At 40.3% G+C, this 24,283-nt stretch overlaps 2 non-coding genes across 2 annotated transcripts; one reads left to right on the top strand and one right to left on the bottom strand.

Moving 5' to 3' along the window:
- The first annotated feature begins 5,515 nt into the window (after window positions 1-5,515).
- On the top strand, window positions 5,516-5,586 carry TRNAG-GCC (transfer RNA glycine (anticodon GCC)). Its single transcript has one exon. It is a non-coding gene; the product is annotated as a tRNA-Gly (tRNA).
- A 287-nt stretch (window positions 5,587-5,873) lies between these two features.
- Window positions 5,874-5,945, bottom strand: TRNAA-CGC (transfer RNA alanine (anticodon CGC)). Its single transcript has one exon. It is a non-coding gene; the product is annotated as a tRNA-Ala (tRNA).
- Between the last annotated feature and the right edge of the window lie 18,338 nt (window positions 5,946-24,283).

The following is a 24,283-nucleotide window of genomic DNA, read 5'->3' as shown; positions in this document are numbered from 1 at the left end:
GAAGTCACAACCTCATTTCCTCCACCAGGAGGACTCTGTATGGATTTGAAATTAATTCAGTTTTTAAACAAGCAATAAAGGAATGATGGAGTTTTCAAAACTTAAGGAAATAAGACACAGAGGGAGGAAGAGAGGGAGGGAAGGAGTAGGAGAGGGAGGGAGAAAATTCAACTGCTAGCAGCACACAGGATGGCAAAGGAAATGAGGAGTTTCCCAGATAACCCAGGGGGTGAGCTGATTAGGGTCTGCACTAGGTAGGAGGGATGGGCATGAGGAGGTAAAACAAGATTCAATGCCATTGTAAAAGGGGAAAATCAGACTTGTTGCCTAATTGGACATGCTGGAGGACTAGGAATGAGCATATCATGAGCAGCATGATCTTGCAGTGACAGCTTTCCAGAAAAAATTGCTGCATTCTCAACATCTGCATGCATCTGAGAATTACACCTGGATTCTTAATTTCCATGCTTTGATTTTAATCCTTAGGAAAGTAGGCCTTGGGGTACTACTTGTGATTCTAAAATGGAATAAGTAATGATTTAATTCCCAGCCAGTAAAGGGCAATCCAAACGACTGGCTCCACCATTTCCCCAGGGCTAGTTTGTAACCTGGGACAGAAATAAGCTATGTGTATTAAATCAATACAATCACTCACAAGTTAAAAAAAAAAAAGTCATCACTTTGGTGGCTATGTATTATATGAACTATTTCTGTTTCTTAATGGTTTGTTTTCCTCAGACAATATAAGGCTGGCCACATTTCCACGAAGAGCCAACACCACCCGGGAACTAGGTGCCTTGAGCAAGTGTTCAAAGGTGCTTTGATGCAAATTGCAAACCCCTGCCTGCTGCCTTGGGCTGTCACAATGACCCGGTATCCCAAGGGAGATCATTGCGTAACATTTCATGGCACTGGCTGCTTTCTTCCTCTCTCCCAACCTCAGTGGTGGCTACTCATCAAAGTATGGGAGCACACCAGACGAGGGAAAGTGTTAGTGTGTGCCACCTCAAAGGACCGTTGGCCATCTTATGGTCTTTCCATGCTTGACCACACCAATAACAAAATCACTGCTTGCCACAGCATCTCTGACATGAGACAGGATTAAATCAGAGTATATCTATGAAACGCAATACGTAATACATGTATTTGTCATGATGCGTTACTCAGAAATAGCAAAAGGGGGGGTCCTGCCTGCCTGAAGAAGACATGTCTCCACAGATTCCATGACACCCCACTCCTCTGCTTCTCTGCCTTTGGCTCCCCAACTCCTGCATTCCCTGAAATAGACCTTCCCAAGGCTCTGCTCTCAGCTCTCTTCTATCTCTGTGATTCCTCCTCTTCTACATTCTTACCTTTCACTGCTGTGTAGTCAACTCCCAACTCCACTTTGCAGCCTTGACTCCTCCAGATCTAGATGTCAGCTGCCCAGTAGGCGTCTCCCCCTACTTACTTAAATCAGCATTTCCAAAAGTGAACACTTCACTCCCCTCTTTTCCTTCCAGGCCTTTTTCCTCCTGACTTCCGGACATTATACCATTATTCTCCCGGTCACTTAAGCTAGATTCCTAGATTCATTTTTCTTTCTCCTTCTGCCTTGCCATGAACCTCATGCTAGAGTCTTCACCCTGACTCAGGACCTCATTGCCTCTCCAGTCCCATTATAACCACCTGCTGGGTGAATTTCCCTACTTTTGGTTTCTCTTACTTTCACTTCTCTTACACATTGTTGCCAGATCTTCAAATGCTCTGATCCTTCCATCCCCTCATCCCCTGCTCAAAAAATCTTCGGTGGGTTGCTACAGAATTAACATTATTCCAACAAACTAGGGACGTACCCTTCAAACTTTTGTCATGGTTTTTATTGTCTCTTTTTCATTTTACAATGGATGAATTTCTTTACACTTTCATATTTTCGGCGTATATCATATGCTGGGTAAGGAGTTCTCTAAATTTACTATGTTTTGGGTAAAATAGTTTCCCAATTTATGTCATTCAGATGCGAGCAGTATAAATACTACTCAAAGTAACAAAAAAAAAAAAGACAACTTATTGTCAGAGAACAACTTACTGACTCACATAAAGACAAAATCTAGAATTTGTTCTAGTCAGGCATGGCTGTTTCTAGGGGCTCAATGTCATATTACAGATGTATTGGTCTCTCTCTCTTTTGGACAAGCTATGCATTCAACCTGTTTGCTCACCCCAGCCAAAAGATAGGCTTCACTTATAGCTCTGGCAAGAAAGTTCTGGTCAGGACTCTGATTGTCTCTGCTATGGTCACATATCCATCCCTAAGTTAAACACAGTGGTGAGGGAAAATATTTGGCTGGACTTGGTTCACATACCTACCCCTGTGACAGAGAAATAGAGACAAGGGGGCAAGTTACCTTCATCCAAATCTCAAGGTATCGATTCTCTACAGAACAGAAGACTTGCTCCAGACTTGTATCAGAAAGTGTTTGAATTACTGGACACACACACATACACACACACACATACACTGCATGCTTTTGGCTGCATGTAACAAAATGTCTAACTCAATAGGGCTTAAACAATAAAAATTTTTAAAATCTTACCAACCAAAAGTCTGCATGAAGAAAATCCCAGGATGGTGCAGTATCTCTTTCTTTCTTTCTGCTGGGTCATCCTGTCTTCCTTCACAAGATGGAACTCACAAGACGGCTGAGGCAGCTCCAAGAATTATACCTCATATAGCAGCGTTACAGGCAGGAAAGAAAGAGCAAAAGAGATCTTTCATACCATCTTTCCCAGAAGCCCCTAGCTGACTATACCTCCCTCTCATTGGCAGGAACTGTCAAAAAACCCATCCCAGATCAATCTTTGGAAAAGAAAATGGAATAACTGACTTAGCACACCACATTTGTCCCCGGGGCTAAGTAGACTCATCCTGACTTTTGGTAAGAAAGAAAGTAAATGTCCTTTGGTAGGCCACTAATAATGTTTGCCATTAGACCAGATTTCTTATTTGATTCCTTTCACCTGTTTTAAACTTTTGGTAGTGTTTCTCATGCCAAGGGTTTTTTTAGATTGTTTTTTATTTTGAATCACAACATTTTGGAGCTCAGAGGAACTTAGGTCATTTACTAATGACTAAGTTCAGGGCTTTTCAAAATTTTTTATTTCAGACTTGTAACTCATCAAACAAATGCAAATAAATAGGAGAGTTTAAAAATGAGCTGGTGTTGGGGGCCGGCCCAGTGGCGTAGTGGTTAAGTTTGAGTACTCCGCTTCGGCGGCCCTGGGTTCGTGGTCCAGATCCTGGGCACAGACCTACACAGCTCTTCAAGCCATGCTGTGGCAGCGACACATATACAAAGTAGAGGAAGACTGGTCCAAAGTAGAGAAAGATTGACACAAATGTTAGCTCAGGGACAATCTGCCTTAAGCAGAAAAAAAAAAAAAAAATGAGCTGGTGGAGGTGAGGGGGCTGGACAAAGAAAATGAGGCCCTACTAGCCAATGGCCTTGGGGGCCTTCTGGAAAGCTAGAGCCCTTCAGAATGTCCCTCCTACACTGCTGGTGGGAATGTAAACTGGTGCAGCCACTAACAATATGGAGATTCCTCAAAAGATTAAGACTAGAACTTCCATGTGATTCAGCTATTCCACTCTTGGGTATTTATCCAAAGAACACAAAAACACTAAGTCAAAAAAATATTTGCACTGCTATGTTCATTGCAGTATTATTTACAATAGCCAAGACTTGGAAACAACCTAAGTGCCCATGAATGAATGAATGAATAAAGAAGATGTCGTATATATACACGATGGAATACTACTCAGACATAAAAAAGATGAAATCTTGCCATTTGCAACAACATGGATGGAACCTGAGTGTATTATGCTAAGCGAAATAAATCAGACGGAGAAAGTCAAATACTGTATGATCTCACTCATAAATAGAAGATAAAAACAACAACAACAAACACACAGATACAGAGACTAGATTGGCGTTTACCAGAGGGGAAGGGAGAGAGGCGTAATGGGGCACACGTGTAAAGTGATGGATGGTAATTAGTCTCTGGGAGGTGAACATGATGTAGTCTACACAGAAATCGAAATATAATGGTATACAGCTGAAATTTATATAATGTTATAAACCAATGTTATCTCAATAATCAAATAAACAAACAACAACAATAACAAAACCCACATCTCTTCTCCAGTTCTCTCATTTTAAAGAACTGAGGTTTGGAAAGGTAAAATGATTTGACCTTGTTCTGCCACAGGTTACTTAGGATTATAGTCCAGATTTCCTGATTCCCTAATCTCTTCATATCTTTTATGTCTTTATAATTCTGTAATGTATTTGTCTTCAAATTTTGTTCCACATCCACACACTAAAGAGTCCTTAAAAATAAAGCTTAATGTAGAATTCCTTACATTGCCACAATAGTCTTTATCAGCTTTCTCTAACTCCACTCTACAATTCTTGATATATAATGTCCTGAGCTATACACAGTATTTCTGGTGCAAGTACACATAGATTTATTCTGTTGTAGGCAGAACAGGGCAGTGGCTAAGCATCCAAGACGTTAAAAGTGATACTGCACGTTTTCCAATCTTGCCTCTAAGAGTCTCAGTTTCCTTATTTGTTGAGTTAGGGAAATCATAATACCTCCCTCACTGGGTTGAAGTCCTTGTGTAACGTACTTACATAGCCCAGCACATAGTAACTGCTATGTGTTTACTGTTATTTTCTCATATTTTTCTCCAAAATCCTCCTTGGCCATCCAAGATCCTGCAAATTGTTGGGAATTTCCCTCTCAGAGATAAAGGGCCAATGATGCCTAAATCCAGAGCCTTCTATCTTATATTTAGATTCATTTCCATAAATGCATTTCCTTCACTTTACTTTCTCCCCATCATGTATCTTTGTTGTATGGTTTGCAGTTTTACTTTCTATGGAAACTAAGGGAAAGAGATCAAACTCATACTGAGTTGAAAGGGGTCCCAGGATCAAGTCATTCACTATGAAGGAAGGGGCAGTTTAGAGAATTTAGGTCACCTGGCTAGAATCACCAAGGCTTCAAAGTTCCCTATACAGATCACGTAGTTCCAATTTACTTCTATAATTTGGATCAGGGTCCCAGTTCCCCTTCGCTACCCCCTCTTCCCTACTCCCAATCCCTGACAAATATCATCATGTATTTGTCTGAATAGCTAAGATAATAAAGGAAAAAAGGAGGAGGTGGTTATAAATTATCTAAATATCTGAAGATACAGCTAGGTACAGACAACAAAATTTTCATTTGCCTCCGTCACCAAAGACAGCTTCAGAAGAATCTCCTCTTAAAGTTCAACTGAAGTTAATATAATGAGATTTTTTTGTAAATGTTAATGTTTTCCCAATATTTTATGATAAATATTTAGTTAAAAATTCCACTAATTTCTCTAATATTGAATGCATAAATATATAATTACAAGCAGAAAAGAATTACTATGCACATAGAAATATATGTTCTGGAAAGGTGTGGAAGGAACACAGCACTGTAAGCATTGGTGGTTCAGTGGTAGAATTCTCGCCTGCCACGCGGGAGGCCCGGGTTCGATTCCCGGCCAATGCAGAGCTTCACGTTTTTTCTCTCCCAGTCTCAGGTCCCCCAAAACAAGTTTAATAACAACATCCAGTCGTCGGCCTTCCCCAAATGAAGAAGGATGAATCAAGGCTAGTTTCCCGTTTCACTTTTAAGCAATGGAAAAGGCTGTTTCCCTGTGCTTCGCTGTTATCTTCGGCCTCTCTTTTAGATTACTTTTGGGCGCCCTAGAGTATGTGAGCAAAACGTATGCACAAGTAATGGGATATACAGTTTCTAGGATGTGAGCGGAAAACGAAAATGTGTAAGCGGCTGGTTGGAGATGCCGGGGATTGAACCCGGGACCTCACACATGCGAAGCGCGCGCTCTACCACTGAGCTACATCCCCCAGCCGCGGATCCTATTTCTGGTATAGGCATTCATTCAGTTTAGTTAGCGATAGTCAAATTACTATAGGAGACTCTGAAGAGTTTATTTTAGTTAGTGTTTCTGTAGCGTGTTTCTGCCCTTCCCACCCCCGTCTTAAGCTGCTTCCATTGTGCACTGCGACACCGTGCAGCCAGCAGTCTCGGACGCAGGGAGGACCGGCTCCCGAGCACTCCTGCCGCGCGCCTGGAGCTCGGCGAGGGAGGGATCGGGAGCCCACCCCGCCCCCAGGCGCTAGGAATGCCCGGCGGAGCCGGACTCATCCGCGTGTTTACTGCGCAGGCGCCGGAGGGCCGGGAGGGCGCAGTGCCTCCAGCGCGCCACTTTGTCTGGGGATCGAACCCCGACTCCGAACCTGACCGAGGCCCAGCATGGGGAACGCGCCGCGAGCGTCGCCCACGGAGACCTGCTCCTGAAGCAGAGCTCTTTCTGTGCGCGCCCGAAAACCTTCTGGATGTAACTGTACAACACCCCCCACCCCCGAAATAAACCCACATCTCAAGAAAATGACGTGTTCACGCCAAATCCCCATAAACTGGGTTGTGTAGGGGTTACAGCCACCTCTTGGAGACGAAAACGATTTTGCAACATGCTCTTCTTTTGGGGGGCCCAAAGTGAAAGAAAGAAGATGACACCATTACCCTATTTGTAGCTAAATCGTATAAATTATGATAAAGTCGGGGCAACAGACTTGCTCAAGATGGATTTTTCTCTCTGTTTGGTATTTACACCTAGAACCCATCTGATTGATTGATGTTTTGATAGTAATGTAAGTCACTGAACACCTCCTTTAATGTCCTCTGAATCCTCCTTAACCACTAATCGCACTCCCAGCCCCAAATGAAGAAATGTACCCCGAGTCCTGTTTCCTGGGAAATCGCCTCTCTCCAGGTGTTGGAGTGCTAGGTAAAACGGTGAATTAACTTGCATTATAGGAAATGATGTGTGTGTGACCCTTCCCGGTGCAGTTTAAACTGATAACCCAGGCAAGGGAAGACGGGGTGGTAGAAGCCTCAGACACCCTGAAGGGAGGGAGCAGGGGAGAGATTTGGTGCCAGGGGAGCTGAGTTACCGTCACTTCCAGCCGACCTGTATGGCTGACCCCAACAGGTACCGTCGACGGTGAGGACCTAGAATTTCCACTGCCTTCTGTTGCAGCAGAGCACCCCTCGTAAATGAAATAGTCACTGGGCCAAAAAACAGAGCAGAGCGCAGAAGTTTCAAAATAACTCTGGGTAAACCACAAGCTTCATAATCAACTGCTGGATTAAAAATATAAATAAATTACTGTGTTTGCTTACGGCAGTTTAAACAAATAATGGCTCATAATCAGATGTTTTTAACTAGAACAAGCCACATACTGATTTAATACAACTACAATACAGAATGTCCAAAAAAACGCAGCCACGTCAGTGGACAGTCATTGAGGGGCCCTGCTCCAAGCCAGAACATTTCCAAACCAACCCCTGTATTCCATCCAGAGGCGCTAGAATGTGAACATCTCCGCTTGACTCTGAATTGGGAAACAGGGACATAGCCTTTCCTCCAGTCCAAGGTTTTCACCAATGCAAATTACATCTGTAGTATTTAGTTAATGAGAAGGAAGCACATTTGTCTCTGGTGACCTCACCTTGACCTCCTCTTTAGGATCCCTTCTCATGTTATGGTTTATTTCTCCATCACCTGAGGCACTCCCTTTCTGGGGCTTCTTTCTCAAACAATTAAATTTCAGAGCTAAGCCCAGAGAAGGCTCCTTTTAAGTGCTCACTCCTCCTGTCCACCAGTCCAAGGCCTCACTTCACGAATTTGATAAAGAAAATGAAGCCAAGCTCTAAAGCCAACAAAGGATGAGAAGCTGATTTCTTGGCCTGGCTTAACCCAAAATAAAGGCTCTAATGCAGTGGGCTTTTTCAGGAAAACCAGGAGGCACAATTTTAGATTAGGGGGTCTTTTCAGGAAAACTTCTTGGGTCGCATCTATTCTGTATGCAAATGAACTGCCCCAGCTCTGCTTGCAGATGAAGAGAGGTTGACCAAATGTCCAAAATTATGGAGGATAAAAAAATTCAGTTCTATCTTCCACATTTCCCACATCTCTTGTGGTTGGGGACAAATTTCCCCCATTCTCAGTCTCTCTCTTTCTCTGTCACACACATCAAACACACCCACACACCATTCATAAGGATGGACCGTAGGCCCCCACTTTTAGGCAGGTGATGTTTATCTCTGGCACTGTTTCCACCTTCTTGCTTCAGCTCTCAGCGCTCTGTCCAGTAAGTACAGAGCATTTTTCCCTCAAAGCTGGCAATGGGCTAAGATATTTATTCCCAGTTGAAGCAGAAGTTCTTACTCCTGACTGCACGTTAGAATTACTGGCAGAGTCTCTGAAAAATACTGATGCTTGCTTGAGCCCAACCCCAAACCAATTCAATCAGAATCTGTAGGAGTGGGTCCAAGTATCAGCTTTTTACCCTCTCAGGTAATTCCAGTGTGCAGCTAACCCTGAGGGCCACTACTGGAGGGCTATTTGCAAGTCAATAAGAGATGTCTAGTAAACTTATTGTGTTAATCATTTTGCAATATATACATGTATCAAATTGTTATATTGAACACCCTAAATTAATACAATGTTATACGTCAATTGTATCTCAATAAAACTGGGGAAAAACCCCGACAAAAGATGTCTATTACTAGCCCAGTGTTCTCAAACTTGGCTGCATATTGGAAGTACCTGAGAAGCTTTAAAAAAAAAATTCTAGGGGCTGGCCTGATGGCCTAGTGGTTAAGTTTATGCGCTCCGCTTCGGTAGCCTGGGGTTTGCAGGTTTGAATCCTGGGCATGGAGAGAGACACTGCCCATCAAGCCACGTTGTGGTGGCATCTCACATACAAAATAGCGGAAGGAAGATTGGCAATAGATGTTAGCTCAGGGCCAATCTTTCTCACCAAAAAAAAAAAAAACCAATTCTGATGCTTGAATCCCATCCCCACATATACTGATTTAATCAGTCTGAGGATGGCCTGGGCATGGGACTTTTAAAAGGCTACATAGGTGACTCTAATATGCAGCCAAGGTAGAGAACCATAGTATTCTAGTGCATACTTTCTCAAGTTCTTCACCCAGTTGTATGAGCAGCCGAACCTGCCATAATTCTGAGTGGAAGACTCATTGCCCAGAACCCCCACACTCAGGAATTGGCATTGCCAGAGGATGAAACAAGCTGACTCATTCCAACTTCTCTTCCCTATTTTCCTTCACATAAAATAAAACTGGTGGAGGCAGGTATTCAAGTGCTAAAAACAAGCATTTCTTAACCTCATATATTCTGTCTCGTCTACCCCAGCCCCATGTTATGTGAATGGGTGACTCAAGTGAGGTGGCCCTGTTGATTTGCTGGCCATTAGGAAGGCTCAAGGAGAGACTAGGAAAGGCGTGGGAGGAGAGTGGTCTGCACTTGGCACCTGGGAATGCCCAATGATGTTGCTTCCTGCATGAAAAAAGACTGGATTGCTTTACTCAACACCTAAAGGAACAGGCAGCTCTTTAAAATACAATATTTTGCTCCTCAGGGTCGTAACTATTAGTAATTCATCATCACCACAGTTAATTATGATTAATAACACCCTGAGGGCCAAAAAAGCTACTAGTTACTTTTAATTCAAAGAAAGTTAATAAACATTACTCTTTTTTTTTTTTTTTGTGAGGAAGATCAGCCCTGAGCTAACATCCATGCTAATCCTCCTCTTTTTTGCTGAGGAAGACTGGCTCTCAGCTAACATCTATTGCCAATCCTCCTCCTTCCCCACCCCCCCAAAACCCCAGTGGATGGTTGTATGTCATAGTTGCACATCCTTCTAGTTGCTGTATGTGGGACGCAGCCTCAGCATGGCTGGAGAAGCGGTGCATCAGTGCGTGCCTGGGGTCCGAACCCAGGCCGCCAGTAGCGGAGCACACGCACTTAACCGCTAAGCCACAGGGCCAGCCCCAACATTACTCTTTTCAATAAGAACCCCAAAGTGAAAAATTATAGTGATCATAATTTGCATTTAGAATTAGAAGTATTTATTGAACAGTGAGTTAGATCCTACTTGGAAAGATGTAAATTCTATAATTTAGATTCTGGTTACAAATAGATGGAAACAGAAGGAGGTACATATTTAAGATGACATTTAAGAGAGAAGAGATGTTACAGAAAGCCTATACTTCTGGAAACTAGCAATGGTCAGTCAGTTTAAGCAAGGGATTTTTAAGATTGGAAGGAGAAAAAAATATCTGTCTATATGGGATATGAAACATTTTTCCAAATTTAGATGATCTACTCAAGGATAGGAGCTTCTGTAGTCTTACAGTACTGCCCATTCACAAAAGCTGGAAATAGGATACATATTTTCTTATGGTGGTCTCTGACTGAGGTCTTATTTTGCCAACTAACTAGCCCCTTGAAATTAGGTATTGTATTTTATTCTTTATAAATTCTCCATATCACCAAGCACTTAATGAGTTCTCAATAGGCTTATAATACATGTTGGCTTACAATTTTAAGTGATAAGTTGGTTAAAGAAAAAAAAAGAAAGGGTGTGTAAGGGTAAATAGGCATAAAGGATTCTATTGGGGTGATGAAGATGTACTAAAAGATATTCTAAAACTGGATTATGGCAATGGTTGCACAGCTCAGTCAAATTACCCAAAATTACTTAATTGTATGGGTAAAATGGGTGAATTTTATGATGTAAATCATACCTCAACAAAGTTTTAAAAAGTGAGGGTATGGGGACGGCCTGGTGGCATAGCAGTTAAGTTCGCACATTCCGCTTTGGCAGTACAGGGTACGCAGGTTCAGACCCTGGGCACAGACCTACTCACTGCTCATCAAGCCATGCTGAGGTGGAGTCCCACATAGAGAAACTAACAGGACCTACAACTAGGATATACAACTATGTACTGGGGCTTTGGGGAGAAAAAAAGAAAAAAAGAGGAAGATTGGCAGCAGATGTTAGCTCAGGGCCAATCTTCCTCCAAAATAAGAAAAAGAAAGAAAGAAAAAAATGGTGCATCCTATTTAAAAAAAAAGTGATAGTATGTAAGGGAATTAAATGTGTTAACAATGGAATGGGATTAACATGACAGTGACAAGTTACACATACAGGAGGATAAAAGACAAAGATTTCCTGTGAATGTAGAAGGAAAGAAGGAGCTAATTGTTACATAGATAGGGAAACTACTGTTTCTTGTTTTTGGTGAGGAAGATTGGCCCTGAGCTAACATCTATGCCTATCTTCCTCTACTTTGTATGTGGGACGCTGCCATAGCATGGCTTGATGAGCAGTGCATAGGTCCGCGCCTGGGATCCAAACCCACGAACCCTGGGCCACGGAAGCGAAGCACTCACACTTAACCACTATGCCACCAGGCAGGCTCCAAGACTACTGTTTCTAATAACTGTTACAAGGACAGGGAGTACAAACTATGTGTTGAGTGCTAAACTAAGCACAGGGGACACAAAGGTAAAGTGCAATATTACCTAATGAATTCTACAGTGGAGTTGTGCATTGAGTATTAAAGGAAGAAACAAACAAGAACATTTTAACTTGCCCAAGTTTGCATAGGCAGAAATGTTGAAAGCAGAAGTCAAACCAAGTTTATCTCACCCTTAAATCTGTACCCTTAGGCTGTATGATTAGTGTAAGTCTAAAGAAATGGTTTCTAAGCCTGTGTCAGACTGCTGCTTTTCCCCAACAATATCTGTTCTCCCTTCTATGATAATAGTTCCTCTGACTTTTAGTTGGATGTATGGCCACCAGAAACAATGACATTTCCTGCCCTCCCTAGCAGTAGTGTGGAGGAAGAGGCACATCTTCTTCCTTTAAGGACACATGCCAGAAATTGGAAACATCATTTCCCCTCACATCACATCAGCAAGAACTTACTCTCATGGCTAAATTTAGCTACCAAGTAAGTGCTGGAGAAAAGTGGATGTTGAAACAGAAAGAAGTCTATCTATGGGTAGATGGGAGAAGCTTGGGTCCCAACCAGCTGTGGAGCTACCATGTCAGCCCTGAGCTGTCTGCATCTGGACCTTTATGGGAGAGAAATAAATTTGCTTCATGTTTAAGCCACTTTATTTAGAATCTCTCACAATAGAACCTAAATTCTAATTAATAAAAAGAATTATTCATATGGGCAACATGTGACCTAACTAGACATACTTTGATGAGAAGCAATATTGTCAATTTTATAACACTAGGCTAGGGATCTCTCAACACTGCCAATGAGGTTGGGCTCAAATAATCTGAATGGCAGCTAGCGATTTTTCTTTTTCACTAATTCTAGGTAAAGAAAGGATATAGAACTTTCATGCTTATTTATCACCAAAATGGAAAGGGAGGTAAAGACAATTGTCCCCTAAGGAAATACTCTTTCTTAATTGTTCCTCTGTAGTTTAACTATCCTTAACTGATTAGAGGCAAATTAAGATGAAAAAAACAGCCATAGCTTTTCCCTTGGATTCAGAGGTTTAGCTCCCAAAGATTGAATTTCACGCTGCTCCCCTCTAATTCCCAGCTTTTGTTATTATGTTATAAACTCCTTAAAAAGTGAGAAATAGGATATAAATGTTCACTGGTATTCAAAATGCTCATATTTCTTGTCCCTCTTCACTAACAAGGAAGATGCCAACTGTGACATTGCCCTTATCCTGACTCAGGACACTAAGAGTTTTCCACTGATGTACAAAAAGGCAGAAAGGATAATAAAAATGCCTCCAGACTTAATAGCATTTAGATAAATGTTGTATGGAAGACAAGAAAAAATTCTATAGCTCTGCAAATATGTGTATATATTTGTATATATATATAATGATAACATACAATACATATATGCTTGAAGAACTGTACATATTTCTTAATGTAAAATATTTCTAATAGTAATTCACAAAATATTGATTGACATAGGGATATATTGGAAATAGCGATTATGAGAGAAGAAGGGGTCTAAAATGATTCCCAGTATTCTGGCTTGAACAATTACATGCATGGTAGTGCCATTCAGTGAAACAGAAAACATTGGAGGGAGAGTGAGCTTTATAGGTGGTTATTAATTCTATTTTTATTTTGTTCAATTTGGAGTACATTCATCTCTCCAAAGGGAGATCATAAGTATATACTTAGATGATGGATTTGGAGACAAGAAGAGAGGTTTTGCATTGAAATATGTGTTTGAGAAACATTGGTATAGAGAAAATAAAGTCATGGACTAGATGGGATTATTTAGGGAGGCAGCAGAGAACGAGACAAAAAGGGACTTCTCAAAGCTCTAGCTTTGAGAAACGCTAACATTTAAAGGCTGAGAAACAGCCAGGAACAGCCAGGGAGACAACAGGAAAACCTTAATCTTAAAAGATTAAGATTTCAGGGATCCCAATGGGAAAAGAATGTTTCAAAGAGGAGGTAAGTTTTAAAGTACTGGCACCTGAGAAATCAGATAAGCTATCCAAGATTTAAAATGTCCATTAGATTTAGTGACATGGAGGTCATTGGTTAACTATAATAACAGTTATTTCACTGCAAAATCAAATGTTAATTTTCTAATGTATGCTATGCAATTCACAGTTATTCTCTCTGGGAATTTTTGTTATCTTTCTTCTAAGGAAAGAGCTATTTCATGCTCTTTACCTTTTAATACCTACCTTAAAGAAACTATTTCTTTGGAAGTAAATTCATCTGGAAATTAGCGTGATCCAAGGAATCACAAAAGGATAAGAGACATACATACTTTTAAACCGCAGGAGAATTTGCAAATAGGGAAGATTCTCTTTTTTTCTTTTCTGGTACTAAAAAAGATTACATTTATTCATTTACTTATTCATTTACTCAGTGAGCATCTATTGATCACCTACCATGTGCTAGGCGCTATGCTTGGGGCTGGGGATGACAAAGTTAGTGCTGTCTGTGCTCTGACTGTGCTTAGGGTCAAGGGTGGAGGCAACCAAATATAAAGAAAGTATCAACAGTGTGATAAAGGATACGGTAGAAGAAGCTAAGAGTTCCATGTGAGCACTCAAGAAGAAGACATAATCCACCCTTAGGGGCTCAGGGAAGGTTTCTGTGGAGACTTGAAGTATGAGCAGCGGTTAGCCTACTGAGAATGAATGGGGATAAGGAGGATGAAGAAGAGCATTCCAAGCAGAAGGAGCAGAATATGCAATCACCTAGAAGCCAAGAAGATCATAATGGCTTTAAGGAACAAAAATAAATTTAGTAAGGTGTGTGTGCTGTATTGTGAAATAGTGAAAAGGAAGAGATAAAGCCGGAAAGTAGGCAAGGTCCAGTTTATGCAGGGCCTTGTAAATATCATAAGCGCTTATATAGATCTGTGAGAAACCATGCAGCGCTCTACGGAGGAAAACATGAGATTTTATTTTTAGAAAAATCATTCTGGCTGTAGTATATAGAACATATGAGAGGAGACCCCAACAGGAAGCAAGGAGATCACTGAAAGCTTCCTCCTGGCATCCAGCAAAGAAAAGATGGACTTAGGCAAGAGAAGATGATCTCGAGCTGCACTGTCCAATACGGTAGCCATTAGCAACATATGTCTATTGAAATGTGGCTAATCAAAGTTGAGAAGGTAAAATGTCTCATTAATAAATTTATACCATGACTACTTCTTGAAACGATAGCATTTTTTGATATATGGGATTAAATAAAATATATTATTAAAATTAATTTCATTGTTTCTTTTTGCTTTTTTGTGGTTACTAGAAAATTAAAAATTTTATGCATGTGGCTCACATTATATTTCTATTGGACAACACTGATTTAGAACCTTTACATTGGAAAGGGAGAAAATTGAATGAATGAAAAGATATCGAGGAAATGGGTTTGGCAGAACTTGCATATCAATTGGATATAGGGGATAAGGAAAAGGAAGAAATAAATGATGATTCCAAAGCTTGACTTGAGCAACTAAATGAAAGAATAGTAGACTGAAGAGAGCCTAGGAGAGAAAAAGTCTCTTGTGTTTTGTATTTATTTTAAGACAGAAGAAGATTCACTATGTTTGAAAGAAAATATGAAAGAGTCAGAAGAGAAGGGGGCAACAAAGATACGTGAAAAGTACTTTAAGTGTCTCACTTAAGTCCAAGGGAGACACACCTACCTTTTTGTAGCAAAAGAAAAACAGAAACAGATGGGTTCTGTGATACAGTTAATTTTATAGATTTGGAGATAGTAAATTGAAGACATTCCCGTGAAAAAAGCTTCTATTTTCTGTGCAAAGAAGAGAGTTCATCTACTTGGCCTCATGGCCAAGTTACTGTGTTTAAAGATTTGATGAAAATGGAAAAACTCTAAAGGAGCTAGGAGAATTTCCATGCAGCACTGAGACCCAGATGTGATTGGTGAGAGGTATGTAGAGAGCTGCTGGTCCAGCAGTAGGCACAGAGAAAGGGGAATGCCAGATTGCCTGGGTACAGATTCTGTTAGATGCCTACAGCAAAAGGACAATGGGAAATTGACAAGGTATGACTGAATCTAATTTTCCTGAAGGGAAGTAAGGAGAGGAACGGGTTGACCAGATGCTTGAAGAATTCCTTGAGGTCAGATGAGAGAGCGGGGGTCAGTGTGATCTTTGGAATAAATATTTCAAAGATGAGGAAGCTCAGGGTGATGACATCACTCTGGGATGTGGGATATCTAAAGAAGAGTGGAGGTGAAGGTTAATAAGGATGAGATGCTAAAGGAATTGAAAGGCTTGAGGTATTCACAGGGACATTAATTCACCTCAGGAAGATGGTGGCGTCTGGGTGGAGCAGGCAGTGAACCAGATGCATGTGTTTAAGGAATGGGGGGGGGGAGCTGGCGGTTGGTGACAAGAGGGAAGTAGATTTATAGCATGGTAATTATCCAATAAATGTTAGTTTCTTTTAACATTCACATACAAATTAATAAATGATTTATTTTGTAATTTCACATTAGAATAATGTTCCATCCTTCTCTCTCTCTCCCTCTTTCTCAGAGCACACACACACACACCCACGCACACACTCACATATGCTCCCCACTGCTGATATACATTAATCCTGTTTTTTAGACAAAAACTGTTAGAGAGAATTGGGGGGAAATGTGTTAAATTGTGCATTTTCTTTTTGTGGTGCAGATAGAAAAATAGAGTACAGTTTCTTAGCATCATTAACAATAGAAACTTCATAAACGTGCTCAAACAATAGCTTCTAAAGGTTACGGGCAGGCCATGCTGGCACATGCTGAAGAAGCATTTTTAAAGACCAATTTTTATAGTGAAAAGAGTGCTGAACTAGGAGTCAGAAGACCTGGTATCCAAGCAGATTGGTCAGTTAGCAGTTAGGTGTTTGGGGCAGGACATTTAACCTTGCTGACTCTCCACCTTCCCACCTGTAGAAGACAGATGACTTTTACAGCTCCTACAACTCAACGGGGTCTTTGTGAGGGTTCAGTAAGAAAATGTACGGGAAATTCCTTTACTGCCTGTTAATTGCTGGTATAAGTTATCTGAGGGGACCCCTGACCTAGCTCCAATAAAAATTTATCACTGTTCCTACAATACTGATAATATTCACATTCATAATGGAGAATTAAGAATTGGTTCAAATTTATGATATCTGAAGGAGGGCTACTTGTTTATTGATTATTCTGAAATTTTGTGAGATATCTTTTCCTGTAAGGGAAGTACCAAAATACATCATTGCTTTCAGATTTCCTTAAAAGTGTGGACCTTGTGTCATCTCATTGGAGTTACCTGAGATGTTTGTATGAAACACAGTTGCCTGGACTTAGCATCTAGAGATTCTGCCCTTTGGCTGAGACACAAGTACCTGTATCCTAGTTGATTCTACACACACTAAACAAAATTTTTTAACAACGCTGTTGAGATATAATTCACATACCATATAATTCAGGAATTTAAAGTGTACAGTTCATTGGTTTTTAGTATGTTCACAAAGTTGTTGTGCAACCATCACCATAAAGTTAGAGATCTATGGGTTAGGCAAAAGTTTTATGAGGTTGAGGCTGCTTTATGGTTAATGTATAAAGAATCCCTCCCCCAACACCAAGTATAAAGATGGAAAAAGACAAAATCATTGTCTGCCACCAGACTAGTCTGCTTTCTGAGCACTGATGGCCTTCTGCTAAACAAGTTTCCTCCCGTTTACAAAAGTGTTAGGAGATACTATGGAGAGAATACAATTGCTGCTTGACCAAAGGAATGAGGGATCTTTCTCCTCCTTGAAAATCTGGGAAGCCTTGGCCTTCTCTCTCCACACCATGGATCAGAAAGATTTGTAAGGGGAAAGCATCATGATTAGGCTAAGGTTCCTCAGCTCCTCTTAAGACCTGCTTTCTTATCTAAAGTCTTTTTTTTCTTCTTTAGAATTCAGGATCAATGCAACTTCCTAATATCTTTAGACAGAGCATGTCTTTAACAGCATACTGACATTTTCAGTTTGTCAGCTTCCAGAACTCCATTGTTGACTCAATTCCATCCCTGTTTAATTAGAAGGGAAAGGCTTTTAAACAAAAACACTTCATTGTTCCCATAAATGGTAACATAAACGGGAAGGTGTGAGCCAGAAACACCCCAGGTTCTAGAAGGAGTCACAATTCTATTTAGGTTGATGTTTTAGATATTTTGCAAAGTGCTTTTCTTACTCCGTGGGGAGAAAAATGTTCTGGAGAAGCATATTGGGGAATCTAGGTAAGTTTCTTTCCTAGTTTTCACAGAGAAGTTTTCTTATTTAGTTTACAATGTGGTAAATTTCTTGAGCATCATATTCACTTATGAGTATTATATATATTATGTATGTATTATATATACATATATGTGTATGTATGTGTGGGTGTATCTGATACACACACACCCCTGGGCCTCTCTTCTCTTTTCTTGGAACCAATAGTCACTCTAGGGAGGTCATATCAACAACATCTGAATTTGATTATGAGGATAAAAACAACAACAAAACCCCCTCAAACTGTTATAGAGGGTTTAGACCAATCCCGTTTTATAGATGATAGAACCAAGGCTCAGAGAGGTTTGGTAACTTGGAACTAGAACACAATTTCCTGCTTTCCTTAGAGTAGGTGTTCACACCTTTAGAGGAAGTTATCTTGAATTAAAGTTAAGAATTCAATTCTGTATGATTTTCAGGGCAAAATACTAAAAGCTGTAACAAAGTCCTCGTCTCTGTTAATAACAAGTATTATATTTTCAAGATCATGACATTAAAATGAAAGCAGAGTGCAAGTTATGTTTTAAAATTGGTTATTTTCCACGATGTCAAAATAAAAGCAGAGAGCAAGTTATATTTTAAAGTAGGTTATTTTCCTCTGCTGTATACAAAGATTATCAATTTGGTATAAAGCTCAGCTCAAACTATCTATGAATTATTTCCAAATTCCAGAAACCTCTGTCTGGGAACATTGTTCAAACCACTGCTAATATTGCCACATATAGATCCCATCTTGGCTTAAAGCACAAGCCCCCACAACATTATTCTTGTTTATACGTCTTGGAGCAGCCCCTAGTTCCAGGAAATACTTTGTCATCATGCACTTGACAATTTTTGGTTGCCATCAACCGCGTCACAAACAACACTCAGCTTTCCCAGTCAGTCTTTCCAGGGACCCAACTCACCTCTTTCTGTTTGGGTTTCCATGCTGACATTTAGAAAAACAACAGCCACTCGACTCATAAAGCCCTTTCTCTATGTTCGTACTAATTTTAATATTGACTTTCTCCTAAAAGCTCCAAAATATTTTAAGCAGATTTTTTTTCCTCTTTTTGCAAGATTGAGCTTCCAACTTGTATTTTTTAAGTGCTTCCAAATTTTTTCTTAACATATGTTGCACGAAGTCTGTCCTATTAACAGAACCCACTCCTCTTCCAAATAGTATAAAAATCCAAAGATTTAGCCTTTCAGAGCATTTCTAGGTTGCACCATCAATCTGAGCTTTGTGTTTAGCTCAAATCAATTTGTTTAGATTAGGTTCTCCCATAGCTCTTATCTATAATCATCAAAGATTCTGAGTTCAAATCCATTTCTGGAACACCCAGTTTGGTTTTGTATCTGGATGGAAACACATTTCTTTGTACTCATGAGAGCAGCGAAAGATTCTTTATTTAAATGAGCAATATAACATTTGATTCTAATATTTATAACATTCATTTTTAAACAGCTCTCCTTTGCTTCCTCTTTCCATGCAGGAAACTCTATTTAAAATCACAGGATTTGATAAACATGTGTAGCAAATTAAGACTTTTAGAGAGACATTATTGTGTGTGATTAAGCACTTGGATTCTGGAATTAGATTGCCTGGGATTGGATCTTAGTTCTGCTACTTCTGACCTGTGCAAACTTGAGAAAGTTCCTATCTTTTCTGCGCCTCAGTTTCCGGATAAGAGTAACAAAATCTAAGCGGAGATTCAGTGGTAAATATATGCAAAGCACTTAGAACTGTGCCTGCCACATAAAAGAAATAAATGTTAGCTATTTCTGTATAACTGCATTAAACAGAATAAAATATATAGATCAGTTACGAGGAACATAGATACCATAGAGTTTGGAAGCTATACACATGAGATTCCTGGGATACGTATATAAGATAATTCTGGGAGGAATTTGAGAGAGGTTCCTTATTTTTTACTTATTGCTTTAAGTTTTTACTTATTTTACTGTTTTATTTACTTTATTTACTTATTACCTTGAAGAATTTTACTTACTGCCTTGAATTTTAACTTGCATCATAAAGAAATAATCCTTTAGGGCGAGCCCGTGGCTTAGCGGTTAGGTGCACGTGCTCTGCTACTGGCGGCAGGGGTTCGGATCCCAGGTGTGCACCGACGCACTGCTTCTCCGGTCATGCTGAGGCCACGTCCCACATACAGCAACTAGAAGGATGTGCAGCTATGACATACAACTATCTACTGGGGCTTTGGGGAAAAAAAGGAGGAGGATTGGCAATAGATGTTAGCTCAGAGCCAGTCTTCCTCAGCAAAAAGAGGAGGATTAGCATGGATGTTAGCTCAGGGCTGATTTTCCTCACAAAATAAATAAACAAATAAATAGTCCTTTAGGGCTGGCCCCATGGCATAGTGGTTAAGTTCCACATACTCCACTTAGGCAGCCCAGGTTGGGTTCATGGGTTCACATCCTGGGCGTGGACCTACACCACTCATCAGCCATGCTGTGGCAGCGACCCAGATAAAAAATGGAGGAAGACTGGCACAGATGTTAGTTCAGGGCTAATCTTCCTCAGCAAAAAACCAAAATGACAAACAAACAAAAACCCAAATAAAAAAAATAATCCTTTAGTAGGAGGTATTTAAGGATTCTTCTGTGGCTGTTATTTGTGATTATATTCAGTTTTGATATCCATTTCATGATGGGGTTAGGATCTGAATGAAATCTTTTCCCAATTATTTTGTGTAATCTGAGCTGTCATGATCCTGCAATTCTTCCATGACAAAGGTATCAGGAAAGACTGGAGAAGTCTGCAGGGGAGCAATTTGAGAGGGGGTAGGAGGGTTGTTTGCTCACACTCATCATGAAGGCCATCATAAACACTAATCCAATCTCTCACAGACTTGTGGTGAGACCAGAAGCTGAAACAAACATTTATAGTGTAATTTAGGGTGATTAATTCTTGATTTACCTTGTTGTGGCTAGGTAAAGGCAATGGTCCAGCCATTACATAGAAGTTTCTGATTACAAGTTTACTTGATGGTTGTTTAAATACTCAAGCTATTCACAGGACTTCACTTGTTCATTAAAGCAAGGGACAGAGACCATGATTAAAAAAATTCTCCAATGGAGAATGGAGATTAAGTACATTTAACTTTTCAATGGGCATAAAATATAGTGTAATTTGCTATACAGGTATATATATCCTGTGGATACAAAGAGAATAGTAATGTCCTTATATTCAGTCCCTAAATAATAAGGGAGACTCTCTTGGGATGTATAAATGCAAATTCCTTATGTTCTACGCCAGAAATTTAGCAATTCATTGTTTGCTGTTCCATGTTGTTCTCTAGCCCTGCCCTCTAGGTAAAGCTCGCCATCTTGGGTAGGTTTCAGGACGTGCAGTTCTTTCTCATCTCCTTCAGCAACTATACTATATCGGGCTATTGATTCTACTGTACCATAGCTTCATAACAGGTATCCTAGCCCTTACCTCAAACTCTCGAGATGTTGTCAAATATACCGATGTCAGTACCATGGGTGGCATGGGCAATGGACTTCCCAAAGGCAAATATCCTGTGTATGTTCAATTACAACCCATGCCTTCAGATGGGAAGTTCACCATTAAAGCCTGAGGTCAGACTGTCTGCTCTGGGATGCCCAGAGGAGTATGCAGTGATAGGAGGAAGGCCATTGTGACTCCTAGCTTAAATGTATGCTCTGGTATAAGTGCACACAACTCATAGTTCACCCACACTCAGCATCTTTCAAGGTAATGGTTGGGCTTGGCCCTGCAAATATAGAAATGGAGACACCTGACCCTGCCTTTAAGGACTGTATATCTCATAAAAATGACACTCTGAGGCAACAGGGTTTGAAAGAAACAAAACAACAGGGCCGGCCCAGTTGCATAGTGGTTTAAGTTCCTGCGCCCCGCTTCACTGGCACAGGGATTGCGGGTTCGAATCCAGGGCACAGACTGACGCACTGCTCATCAAGCCACGCTGAGGCGGCAACCCACATGCAAAAAGAGGAAGGTTGGCAACAGATGTTAGCTCAGGGCCAATCTTCCTCACCAAAAAAAAAAAAGGAAGGAAGGAAGGAAGGAGGAAGGAAGGAAGGAAGGAAGGAAAGAAAGAAAGAAAGAACGAAGGAAGGAAGGAAGGAAGGAAAGAAGGAAGGAAGGAAGGAAGGAAGGAAGGAAGGAAGGAAAGAAAGAAAGAAAGAAGGAAGGAAAGAAAGAAAGAAAACAGCATTTATAATTTGAATGGAGAACTTCTCCAAAGTGGAAAAAAAGGTGAAAAATTGAAACGATAATTAAACCATCTGAAATAGTTTTTTTTTTGCCTATAAAATGACCAAGTAGAATTGTAACAATGGCCACTCTCTGTAATGAAGGCTAAAGCGCCACATATATGTCAGCTCCTCCAAAAAGGGTAAACACTAGCCTTTATGGCTTTGACATTCTGAAATAAAGAGGGTGAAAGTAGTTATATAGATTTATACAGATTTTAATGTAAGAAATTTCCAGATAATTAAGTGATTCAGCTTTTTACAGGCTTTTAATTTATAATCCCACTTGTGAATCCATAGAAAATCTGATTTAAAAATTAAGACAGATTTTAATTAGGACAGATCATTAAGCAGGACCATCTGTATTTAATTCAAAGAACCCTTGATTATAACATTGTTCCATATTTTACCCTAATCTCAGAGATGTATCAATAGGTACATTAAAATAACTTTTACTGTTTATTATTTTTAGACTATCAATAACATATAATACAAATTTGTCTACATTTAAGGATTTCAAGAACTGAAAAAAAGAGTCTCAAAAGCATCGAGGCAGGCTGTATGGAAAGGAACAAAAAGCCATCCTCACACATCTGCACAGCGATACATCTTCAACACAATGAAGAAACATCTAAAGAGATTTAAAGAAAAAAATCACTAAAAATATTTATACTTGGACAAGCTGTCTTTCAGGCACGAAGGCAAAGGAAGAGATTCTTAGGCGTGCATTGTCTCAGAAAATATCCTGTGCCCTGGAGTTATAATCTGGATAACTCAGAGATGATTCAAAATCAAGAATTCAAAAATGCAGAAGTTATTTGAAAGAACTTGTAGAGTTTTTCTTACTTAGGCTAGACTCTTCTCATGTTGTTGTTAGCGTTGTAGAGTGGATTCTGACTCTTAGTGACCCTGGGTGCAGCAGAGCGGAACCCTGCCCGGTCTTTTTGCCCCATCCTCTCATCTTCTGTGCTATATCAAACAATGCTCCACTGCTATTCATAGGGTTTTCACGGCCAATTTTTCAAAGTGGGTGACCAGGTCCTTCTTCCTAGTCTTAGTCTGGAAGCTCTGCTGAAACCTGTCTACCGTGGGTGATCCTGCTGGTATTTGAAATATTGGTGGCATAGCTTTCAGCATCACAGCAACACGCAGCCACCACAGTATGACAACTGACAGATCGGTGGTGTGGTTCCCTGACCAGGAAATGAATCTGGGCCGTGGTGGTGAGAGCACTGAATCTTAAACACTAGACCATCAGGGCTGGCTTCTCCTCTCGTTAATCCAGTTGAAAAGGTGATATCAGATGAATTCTGCTTTTGGAACAGTCTTTTTTTTTTTTTTTTTTTTTTTTTTATTTATTTTTTAAAGATTTTATTTATTTATTTATTTTTCCCCCCAAAGCCCCAGCAGATTGTTGTATGTCATAGCTGCACATCCTTCTAGTTGCTGTATGTGGGACGCGGCCTCAGCATGGCTGGAGAAGCGGTGCGTCCGTGTGCGCCCGGGATCCGAAACCAGGCCGCCAGCAGCGGAGCACGCGCACTTAACCGCTGAGCCACGGGGCCAGCCCTGGAACAGTCTTAATCTGCAGTGCTCCCCTAATCTATTCTTTCCTCTTTTTCTTTTTTACGTAGCTGAAGACAAATGTTTATTTGCGAATCTGTACCTCTCAATTTATACAGAACCTCTCTCCATGTTTAGAGACAACCTAAAATAATATCTGTTGTTCTCTAGTTTTATCACTTGTTTAAAAAGATAAACAATTTCTGATTAATGATTATATTTGTTTATCTTTGATCCTTCCAAAAATCTCACTAAAATAAAAATAAAGGAATAAAATAAAGTATAAACCCACAGGAGGAAAAATAATGTGAGAAGATATTATTGAAGAGGGGAGATCAACAAATTTGGAAAGAAGTAAAGCAGATAAATGAATCCTGGGAAGCCTCAGGAATACACCAAGATCTAAAAAGGTGGGAGTAGTGGCTGGAATTGAAAATGGAAAGATTATTCAAAAGTCCGAAAAAACAGCCTTTAGCCTCCCACATCCCCTCATCCTCCACTACCCAGCCACACAACTACCCACACAGCACGCCCACCACCTGCCTCTTCCCATCTAGGGATCTATCACCCTCCCAAGCAGGCTTCAGGCTCCTGGATGGATTTCTTTCTATCTTTGGCAAGAGCCAGATGTTCATTTTCTGGACAAATTAAACCATAGAGAATCCACACTGGGGGAAACAATGCATATCAGGGAATGGGAAGTGAGCCTCTGCAGAAAACAGGGAGAATGTG

This window comes from Diceros bicornis, chromosome 10 (genome assembly GCF_020826845.1).
Source record: "Diceros bicornis minor isolate mBicDic1 chromosome 10, mDicBic1.mat.cur, whole genome shotgun sequence".
NCBI lineage: Eukaryota > Metazoa > Chordata > Mammalia > Perissodactyla > Rhinocerotidae > Diceros > Diceros bicornis.
The sequence above is the reverse complement of the archived record's forward strand: the minus strand, read 5'-3'. Positions and strand labels throughout refer to the sequence as shown.